Here is an 11,617-nt window from a genome sequence, read left to right as displayed (position 1 = left end):
TTCTCCCTTCACATAGAATGGCATCTTGCTCTTTTCTGTGACCAGATTGGCAAAAGTATTTTCATATTGGCAGTATCTATGCTTGCTTTTTTTTTTTTTTTTTTTTTTTTTTTTTAAATGAGCAACTAAACAGCAATGGCTTTCTGGAGTGAGACTACAATACCAGAGGTGTTAGCTGTCAGGGGAAGAGAGAATTAAAAACAAGACTTTATTCATAAGATGACAACAGCTCCCTCCTGTCCACCCCACAGCAGTTGCCTTTATTTGCAGAACGCTTCTCATGCAGGTAGATTTTCTTAATGATGGAAAGGAAAATTCATTATTCTGCATTATAGCCTGGAGTTCTACATATTTCTGTAGTGAAGAGAGAAGTTAACATGCTGATGTTACTGAGAGTTTGAGGCATTTTAAAGGCACTCATGGTGGCAGCTAGATTAACCATAAAACAATCATGGCAGTTCAGGAACAGCCTGGCAGTATAAACAAAAGTTTATGATCTGATCCTACCAAATAGCTCACGTCCAGGGTTGAATAAATCTGTGGGGATCGTGATCCAGCTCTAGTTTTGCCTTCCTTCACCTGTGGAATGGCCTTTGGAGCGCTGCGTGAACTGTCTCCAGTTTTGGTACAAGAAGGCTATTTATGGCTTATAGCGAGAGTATGAAAAAGTTTGTTAGCAAAGCAGATGTTATTCGTTGTTCTCATATTTTATCACTGCAAACCCAGGATTGGCATAAGAGATGTTATTACAACTTATTGCAAGCTCATATTGATATGATGAGGTCTGGGATCAGCATAGGGAGTGGACAGGATGAAGGCAGTAACACACAAAGTGAATGGTGAAGCCTTTTTAAGGACAGTCTCAACCTCAGCAGCCTCAGTGTCCGTGTCAGGGCGAGACCATTGGGAGGAGCGCAGGACAGTGGCTGGTAGGAGTGTTGAAGGAGAGCTTCATACAGGAACCGTAGCTTTGGATGTGCTGATCATGAGAGTAAAAGAAGCCTTAATGCAACAGTCACACGATTTTATTCTGCATGGTAAAGTATAATGGAACAGGAAAGAAATTGTTTTGCCAGTCAGTGTAAACAGCAGAAAGATGCTGAAATTAGCTTTAATGAAAAGTAAGTTATAAAATAAGCCATTTCAGATTTTTGCACCAGGGTAACATCATCAACTTTCAATAAATTGGCCTGCTAGCTTTGAAATCTATTGCTTGGAAATTATGATTATCTCAAGGTGAATACATTTCCATATTTTTAATTTATCATCATTATATTCTAAACCAGTCAGCTTTACTAGAAGAAAGAAATAAACTTTCAGGTATTTTTCAGTTAATTATTTCCATAGGCAATGTCTTGTTCATAACAGACAAGCTGTTGTCTTCTTGGAGAAGCTATTTTACTTTGTATATAGACTTTAAGAGTTACTTTTCCTGTGGAACACGTGAGGGCAGCAAAGGACTTTTGGAAAGGTGGTTGCAAACCATGCAGTTTTAATTTTTATTTTAATTAAAAAATAAACCAAAGCCAAATAAACAAACAAAATCCTCTCCTATTTTAGGAAAATAGATATACCCCAGGTTGATTTCTGTTAAAACTTCTGTGCATCAGAGCAAGAGGAAAAAGTGTGTTTCCTCTGGATTTGTCCTCACTGTGTGCTAAGTAGATGTGTCAATTCATCTTGTTCAAGAGGAGAAAGTGTTGGAAAAGTCTGTCTCCTCTGATGCCTGGCTCAGGGAGAACAGAAGTGTAATAAACAGCAAAAGTTAGGCGGCTGACAACTGAAGTGTTTCAGAATGCTCTATTTTTCCACTAAACCACCATGCTATTAAAGCATTTTGTACTTCTGCTTAGATGAACAAACCCCCACCAAAGTACATAAAGAGAGCTCTGTCTGTAGGCATGCAGTCCCTGCTCTGTTTTGAATTACTCCACTGTAAATCTAGCTTTGCTTCATTAAGATAAAAGAAAATACACTTGTATTAAGAAAATTTGTTCCTCATCAGGTGCAAAACACCCATTTGTAAAATTATTTGTAACTTACAGCAGTGTAATTAGTTGGTGGCTTTTAATTATATTACAGGGTCAGAGGGAGAGAGCAGATTAATATTTAGTAGACTAGTTGTTGTTTTTTTTTTTCCCCAGTGATTTTTGCACGGCTGTTTGAAAACGTTGAGTCTTGTTGGACAGCCTAGCTTCAGTGTCCTTTATCCTCTGTGTTTATAATTATCATAGCAAACAAGGGCAAAGTACAATACATTACTTCTGAGTTGAAGGCAAATCTTCCAAGTATGGGTACTGCTGCTGCTAAGGGCAGTAATGGGATTCGTTAATGGATGTGTGGGGAGGAGAGGAAGAGGGACGCCTTTTGCTTTGATAGGCACCTGCATAGCAGCAGTTTGGAGTTTTGCCTTTTGCATGCGTATAAGATGTCTAACAAGTGGAAAATAATTCCCTTTGTGTAGTGCAGTCCTTGCTCTTGGAGAGAAATGCTCTGAATTTGGCAGCAGATGGAGCTGACTGCCTTCTCTTAAAAAGACTTGGGAAAAATTATTTCAGGGTAAGTTTAAGGATTTGTTTATTTTAAGACCTTGTAGTGGTGGTGTTTGCTAATATAGTTGCAGTGGTAACAGTTATTAAATGTAAGCAAAGCAAGTGAGAATTGCAATTTTGGGATAAAATCTGTTCATGTTCAAGCCAATGTGAGCGTCAGTTAGCAGCATTGCTGAAGCTGATGTTCAGATGTTGTCTTTTCTGAGCCCCAAGATAGACTTTGAAGTTTGTGAGAAGCAGTGAAAATTATAAATGGTAATAGTTGGGTTTGCAGGAATAACCAAGCTGTGCAAAGAGTTGCCTTAGCTAGATCATGATAAATACTTGTGTTGACCAGGAAGCCTCTCCTGGTAGACCTATCTTCCTTTGCAAATAATGTAGGAACTGCTTCTCAAACCCAACTCTTCTGTATTTCAGCTGAATATCCTAGTAAGGAATATCCAGTAAGCTGAATATCCAGTAAATCTCCAGCTCTTTTTTTTTTTCCTTCAGTCTTGTCAGTAGGGGGTGTATTATGAATGAAGATGGCTGGCAGTGGAATTAATAATTCAAATCAAATGGTGAATAGAAATTTGAAAATGCAGAAAGATGTGGTTAGGAGAAACACCTGTTCTGAGTGAGACTGAAGTAAGAAATCTTGGCAGTTTTAGGGAGCTGAGAATTGGCTTTTAAGATGGTGACTGTGCCATTTCTGATTTTCTCTGTTTTCACTGAAAATGCCACTTGTCAGTGTGTATAATAGCTTGTCATTAAGTATTCTCAGCTGAGAAAACTTCACAGATCCAGATAATTCAAATCTTATTTTCCCATTGGCTTTTTTTTTTTTTTTTTTAAATATTTAGTGATCCACAGAAAGAGGGGTAAGTGGGCATCTTTTCAGGATGAAATTCAGGCAATATTAGGTGCAGCCTGGTAAAAGGGCACAAGCATTCATAAACATGTATTCACTTTAAATGTTCTTATTTCTTCCATCTTCTATTATAGGAGGTGGACAAAGTGCTCATAAGTGCAATTAATGCTGTTTTGCAGAATCTACTTGGCAAATTTCTGTAAATCCTCCAGTTAATTTGTTTATACATCCTTCATGAACTCATCAGTGACTTTGTTGGTAAAGGAAATTAGCAAGATGGTAGGAGGGCTTGTCAAATTCCAACAGAAGGAGAAACAAAATTAAAGAAGAAAGTACCTTTCAGGGAGCCATATATTTCTATCCTACATAGATTTTTACACTCATTTTTAGAGGATCTGTTTACTGACTTTCTCCACTGGTGATTACAACTCAAAAATGCTGTTGAATCATCCCAACCTTATATTGTTTCTGTTTCATATATGACATCTCCTGTTTTTGTTTTACTGTGGTACTCAAAAGGACTGTTTTTCCAATTACATTGACATGAATCAGTTGTGACTAGTACTGCTATGCTTATAATACTATTGAAATTATGCCTTGTCCCTGTAGTGTTTTACATCCATAGATTTCCAGTGCTCTTTGTGGGAAGGTCAGCAATGTAAAACTAATGTCAAATTTGCACCTCAAGCATGAGGTCTGTGTCCATGACTCACCTGTGCACAGAAACGGGGCTTCTGTTTTGCATCAGTGGCTGACTTCAGGCTTGCTCAGATTTTGTTGTTTATGTGCCACTTGCTGTTAAGGTCTGGCATAAAGTAAAATCTTTCCAAGCAGATATACTATTATTGTGTAAAGTTCTGGTGGAAGGTTAGCTTTTTTTGGGTTGTTGCTGCTTTGGGCTTTTTTCTAACAGCAGGTTTTTATGCAAGAGGAGTGACTGTCCTGTCTTCCCTACTGCCGCTTGTGTGAAATTCACCCCTGCGTTGTCACCATTTCTGTTCGTGCTGCCAAAGGTGCTGAGCTTTTCTTGTTTTGTAGCTTTTTAAGCTGGGTAGGACCCAGCTGCCTGTTGTGAGTGGGAGGATTAATATGCAGAAAAAGAGATTTAAGGAAAAAGTGAGGAATAGGACCGTGCCCTTGGTTTTCTCTTTTGGAAGCACATAACCTACCATGATGATCATCTTTGTCAGTCAGCATCTACAGCTGGTATATCAACGCTATGTCTTTGTCCTGGTATTATAGCTCTCTGATCCCAAGTGGTGGTGCAAACACACCTGGGGAATTTCCATCTTTCTATTAATCCAGTTTCCCTATGGATGCAGTGTCAAACTAGAGAAGCAATGCTTGAGCTTTTACGTTTTTGATCCATTTTACTTCTGTTCATGTTAACCTTTATGGTGCATTCTAATATCTGTTTGCTTGTAGGCTTTTTTTCTTTATTATGAAGCCTTCTACAGGCTTTGGTTAGGATGTGTATGAGAATTTATATATATGAACACATTCAGACAAGACAGTAAATATTAATCATTATTGCAGACTTTACAAATATTTAAATTAATATAGAATGCACTTAGAACATGAAGCTGCTAACAAAGAAGATATCCACTGGATATCTATAAACAATGTGTTGGAAAAGGTTCACTTGCTGAAGGGCAAGGAAATTAACTGGATGACAGATAAGGACCCTTGGCTTTTATTTGTGTGACTCAATGATTGTTTTTCCACTGAAATCCCTTCTTTATTCTGTGCTATTTGCTATTTAGTTGTGAGAACTGATTTTGCTGTTTGGAAAGAAGTGCAGTAGGAATGAATCATATGTAGTTATTATGCTGATTAAAAATCTGGTGCCAAGGAAAAGGCAAAAATGCTTTCATTATGCAGAAAGGCAAAATGCTTTGGGGTTCATACAGGTTTCCTTTCACTGAAATTAATAATCATTTTGTGAATCAGAATTTGAGCATACTTGGAAGTTAGGGTGTCACACGAAAAGATATTATGCCTATGTAAATTCAGTGTCAGTGAAGCAAAGTGATGCTGGGCTTATAGTTGTTTATACTTAATGTGATTTTTGGACTTAGAATCTTATTTTAACAGAATTTCAAAGAAATGTGGACAGCTTGATTAAGCTGATGCTTCTTTTTTTTTTAGGACTGTAAACAAAAGTATGTTTCCACTATTATTCTGTGGTCTTAGTAGTGGTTTCAGATGGTGTAAACCAGGAGGAGCTCCATTTAAGTGTGTGGAATTACACTGATACAAAATTAATGCCATGGTGAGCACAGCTGAGCCTTGTATATTTATCTTAGTTATGGACTGTGAACTTGCATCTACAGCTTGTCAAGGCAAAAGGAGAAATCTTGTTACAGCTTCTAGTTTTCTTCTTACGAACCAGTACTGTCAGCCTCCTGTGTAAGACCATACATGGCAGTGCAAGTAGAGTTTCCCAGATGATTAAATTACATTGTTTTGAAAAATTTAGATGATGTCAGGAACTGTTGCACAAAGAAACAAAGTTCCATTAATTAGTCAAATATTTATTGTATTGGGGGGTAATTTAAAACATGACAGCTCAGTTCACCCTTTGTTAGCAAAATTCTAAACCTAGTTTTAAAAGGATACTGCCAAGTCTTTGGGTCTTAAGGTCTGGCTTGTTTTGGTTCATGAGGATACTTCACTGCTCTTCTAATTTGCCCAGAAAGTGGGAACTTTATAGGTTGTATTTTTATGAAGTGGTTTCTTAATGATGAGGTTAGCATTCCCTGTTCTATACCGCATAGCTTCTCATATGTAGCTAAGCACAAAGGAGAACTGGAGAGGCAGTTTCTTTTGAAAATCCTGATCATGGCAAGTGTTACATGTTGCCTTCTAAAGAGGAAAACTTTCTTGTATCTCAGCTTTTTCTTTGGGAAGCTGAAAGTTTACTCAGCTTGAAGCCCTTCATCCTAGAGATAAATGTAAAGGTCATTCTTTAAAAAGGACTCAAGAAGTACATTCTGCTTTTACAAAAAGCGTTTGATATTTTAATTTTTCTCGTATAGTTTTTAAAGTGCATTTTAGTTATGAGGCTAGCCACGTACACAGCATCCATAGTGCATTTGTTGCCAGTATTTAACATCTAATTTACCATCTATGTTTAAGTCTCAGTTAAAATGAACAACATTACTGTAATATTGTTTTAAACAACTTTTGTTAAATAGATAGAGGTAGTTCATAAGGGAACATATTCTCTGAAGAAATTAATATGTATTTAGAAGACATTCAAGCTAAAATTGTGTGAAAGCTGTATCTGTAGCTTTTTATACTCGGAGCGTGTCAGCCTCATCTAGATGTCTGTGTTAAGTTACCAGTGTCACTGGATTGGTGAAATGTAGCATCTTAACTATGTTGTTTTTTGTCTTTGTGTGGTCATTTTTGGGGAATATAGGTGTGACATGCATGGACAGATGAGGGTGTATGGCTGAGACTGGTACCTGCTCTGTGTTCTCTGACTAAGAGAAGCAACTAGTTCTGCGAGTTGTTCATGGTGTGCTGCCATTTGCTTTGGAGTAGAGTGCTGATATTTATTGACAGGCTACTATGTACAGATAGATAGCATTTTTATTTTGTGGTTGAGATGCTTATCTGTCCTTTTAACTTGATCAGAATTTCTCTTTGGAGCGGTTAAAGAAGTTGCAGTAACCTTGCTACCAGGCTAGAGCCAACACCAGGCATGCTTCTTCATTTGTTTGACCATGAACGTAAAACAGCAACTTCAGCAGTTTCTGTGCTCGAAACACAGAGAGTTCGACTCACTGAGGTTTTCATGCTTAAGTATTTTAGGTGACTGAAAACTAAGTGAAATCAAATTATGTGTAGTTTGAGCTGAGAGGAATTGTGGATGTGTTTGGAGTATGTTTCTTAAACCAATGTACTTCAGTTTTGATGGTAAGAAGAGAGGAATTTTTTTTCTTTTTTCCCCAGTTAACATGAGCATTTGTTCTCAGCCAAAATGAATGCAGAGTATGAAGTGCAACCAAATTAGATTTTACATTTGTAGACCACAGAAGGAAATGAGCACTAATGAGTGCTTAGGAGTTTGCTATTATGTACCTTTGTGGACCAGTGTTGGGAAGAACTTACATTCTCTGAAATGTGGTCCATATTTAAAGCACAGACTGGCTGGCCCAAGCAATTAAATAGCTGAAGTGTTATTTCCCTTAACAATTTATTGTAATTTGGAGCCAATGTTGTGGTGAACTGCATGCAATTAAAATGGAAAACTGGCTACTGTGGCAAGAGGTGCTCACCGAAGCCCAGGTTCAAGAGCTGGCAGGAGCTCGTTTCCCCCCGCAAACCTGCCTGATGACATCCTGTCCTGGCTGATTGTATGGGCCACCAGCCCTAAGCAGTGCTAGGGAGGGTTCAGTGCTGAGCCTGAACTCCCAGAGGACTTTCACTTTCTTTATAAAGACGGGTATAGTAGGTTGGAGCTTGCGACCACAGTGCCCTAGCTATAACTGGTGGACTCCTCTTTCCCATGTGGTAGGTGGCAGAAGTGGAATGCTTATCAGCAAAACGAAGGCTGGGAGTGCGCTTTTCTTTAAGCCTGGTCTAATAGCTGTGAGAGAATTTTATTCAGAGATCCTAGAGCTTGGGTCTGTATAGATTTAATTTTGCTCCTTTGTTTGAGCTTTATGAAAGGGGGTTTAATAATTCTCATTCTGCTGTTCTGAGCATGATTTTGTATAGTCAAAGGTATCTTCTGGGTCCTGCAGCAGGGGTGGCCAGCTGGGCAGGGGTAGGGAGGTAATGCAGGGAAGCACGACTAGGGAAATGACCGCAAAGCCATGATTTCCAGGTAGGCCTGGCCTGGATGTTTCTCCAGTGCATTGCAGGAAAGGAAATGAACCCATTAGGGTGGGGTGATTTTATCCCTTTATAAGCATTTAAAATACTTTCTTGGTGGAGCCAAATGCATTGAAAAGAGAGAGATTTCTGCCTGTCCTGGCAGCATGTGGCCACTCAGGAGTTCTGAGTGTACCCTGCAGCAGCTGCCTGTGTCCCTGGTGAGCAGCTGGTACAGCCATCTCATGCTCAAAAGATATCAGGTGACATGGACATATTAATTGTTTTATTTGGATGTTGGGACAAATGGCTGATACTTTATCATTTTCCTTGTAGATTTTCCTTTTTGTCAGTGTTGACCATTTTAAGGATCACAAAGTTAAAACTTAACCTTAATGCCATCTCACTTGAAAGCCAGGTATGCATTGTGCTAATTGCTAATTAGCAATTTCCTTGCTAATTACGAGAATATGCCTTCAGTCTGTAGTGTTTTGATCACCTTTTTTCCCAGTCATCTTAGAAAGGGAAGATTTTTTTTTTTCCCAACCTCTGTCGCAAATCAAAATATGAAGACAAAGATCAGTGACTGGTCTGTTTGCCATAAGTCTAAGCATAGCTCTTTCCTAAAGTGTGGATATAGTGCATAACTAGAATAGCAAGAACTACTGGACCGTGAACACTTGATAAGTCACTGATAAGTTGCACACCCCTCTGGCTTGCCTGCTTAGCCTTCCTTAAATTCATTAAACTCTCAAGTGGCTTTTAGCCTCTGACTGCTTTTTTCTGGATTAATCCTGCAGTTATTGAATTACCACCTCTGGGGACTAGGAAAAGAGTCTAACAAGATGATAAAAATCTAAAAATGCCTCCATTGCTTGCCAAGTGAAATACCCCTACAAATGCATCTGATTCATTGAAGCATCAAACTACATATTGTTGAACTAGTTTTCAATAATTGTAAAGAAGAAAGATAAAGTGGTTTGAATACAGGCTTAGCACTTAAATACTGATTAGTCATCAGAGGTGACTCAAATTTTGACTTCACAACTTCGTCCTTGCCAGTTCAATTTGATTCTTGTAATGATTCTGAAAACTGAAAAAGTTAGGGCAACAGCTGTATCAATAGCCAAAATGTGGTACTAAATTTGATGCTTAGCGGGCTTCACTGAACAGTCTTTTGTACTAGTAAGAACAAAATCTTAATGATAAGTAGTCCCACTAAGCTGGGAAATAAATAATTGAAAAGGATGATTAATTTGAGACTTCTTTTCACTTTCATTTTAAATAAATTACTGTGGAGGCAATTAGGAAATTCTTCCCATGTAATAAGTTAACTTGATGAATTGTGGTGGTCCAGAAAAGACTTAGATTTATTTGGGGTAAGTACAGTCTTTCAAATTAAAGTTAGTAATACGTTTTTCTAACAGCCTTTCGATAAACAAGTTTCCCTGCAACTGGTTTTATAAACACTATTTGTAAGTGATTTATCTTCACTTCACTCTTTGAGGGTTTTGTCCAAGAATTAAGTGCAACTTTTACCTGATATTATTTCAGCAGGGAGAACAGTTCATATGTATGAGTGTGCTGCTTTTGGCTGGGATAGAGTTAATTTTCTTCACAGTAGCTGCTATAGGGCCATGTTCTGAATTTGTGCTGAAAACACCATGATAACACAGGGATGTTTTTGTTGCTGCAGAAATGATTATACAGAGTCAAGGCCTTTGCTGCTGCTCACACCACCCCACCAGCAAGCAGACTGGGGTGCACAAGGGGTTGGGAGGGGACACAGCAGGGACAGCTGGCCCCAAGTGACCGAAGGGATATTCCATAACATATGATGTCATGCTCGGTATAAAAGCTGAGGGAAGAAGAAGGAAGGGTGGGATGTTTCATCTTCTCAAGTCACTGCTACGTATGATGGAGCCCGGCTGATGGAGATGGCTGAACACCTGCCTGCCCATGGGGAGTGGTGAATGCATCCCTTGTTTTGCTTTGCTTGTGTGCACAGCTTTTGCTTTACCTATTAAACTGTCTTTATCTCAATCCACAAATTTTCTCACTTTTACTCCTCTGATTCTCTCCCCCATCCCGCTGGAGAGTGGCTGCGTGGCGCTTAGTTGCCGGCTGGAGTTAAACCACAATGAGTCAGTGCATTATGAACAAAAGATGTTCTTTTCCTGAATAGTTTTAATCTGATTAAAATAGATTTAGTGAACTATTTATAATATTTCAGTTACCATGTTTGAAAGTTCTATGAGCAATTTTACTTTTTTTGCACTACAGGTGTATAGCAATAGTTACGTGATGTGCTAAAATCTCATGGAGGGATATAAGGCATTATAATAGCTTCATTGTGTTAAAGAGTTAATTTACAGGAGAAATTAACAAAATTTTGTTGATGAGGGTTCACTTGAATATGACATTGGAGTGGGGACTGAATGATAACATTTGACCTTAAAGAGTTCCATATGTAGCTGTTTGAGTGGCACTTTGGAAATCATAATTTAAAGCCTGTGGAGATCCTGTATCTCTTACCACCAGTTTCTAGTCTTGAGGACTTCTGCATCTTTTCTAAACAAAAAGACTAACTAGTGGTTTACTATGGAATTATTTTACTATCAGTTAATGGAACTAAACCAAGAAGGATGAAAGGTCAGGTTCTCGTAAGAGGACTTGAACAGTATATTATTTCATCGACTGCCAGCTAATTCTCATTAACCAGTAGCTAATGAGGTGCTCAGCTAATAACATAGTATCTTGGGTATTATGAAGACATTCAAGTCCTGTAGTGAGCAAGAAGAGAAGTTCTCCAGGAAAGCAGATGGCACGGGAGGGAGCAATGCAGAGATGCTGTCATTCCCTAGGGATCCTCTCACTTCTGAGTGGTCCATGCCAGCTTATACTGGCTGCGAGATACTCCTTTCCCAATCTAGAAAGTAAACTAATGATAGATGACGTAATAATAAAATAATTAATAAAATTATGTATAGTAGTAGAAGAAAAGCGTGTTTTGAACGGAAAAAGCTTGCAGGTGCGCGAGTGGCGTATATATGTATATAATTAACACTGTACAGTCTTAAACACAGATGATAGTTTTTGATTATAGAATATATACCTACTTTATAGACATAACTAAAATTGCCTAAAGTTATAAGCTTGACTTACAGTAACTTCATATGAAGTGCATATTATTTAAAAAAATGTATTATATACAAAATAATATAATATATAAAAAGATATTATTAAAAAGGCATTTTTTTGAATTGAAAAACAGCAATTCAGATGTTTTAAGCAGTGTTTTACAAATAGTTTCACAGTTATTTGTGAGAGACAATATTTTAGTTAAAATGTATTCAGTGTGTATTTCAACAGGTTTCATCTTTTTTGCTAA

The sequence above is a fragment of the Columba livia genome, chromosome 4 (assembly GCF_036013475.1).
Source record: "Columba livia isolate bColLiv1 breed racing homer chromosome 4, bColLiv1.pat.W.v2, whole genome shotgun sequence".
Lineage (NCBI taxonomy): Eukaryota > Metazoa > Chordata > Aves > Columbiformes > Columbidae > Columba > Columba livia.
The sequence above is the reverse complement of the archived record's forward strand: the minus strand, read 5'-3'. Positions refer to the sequence as shown.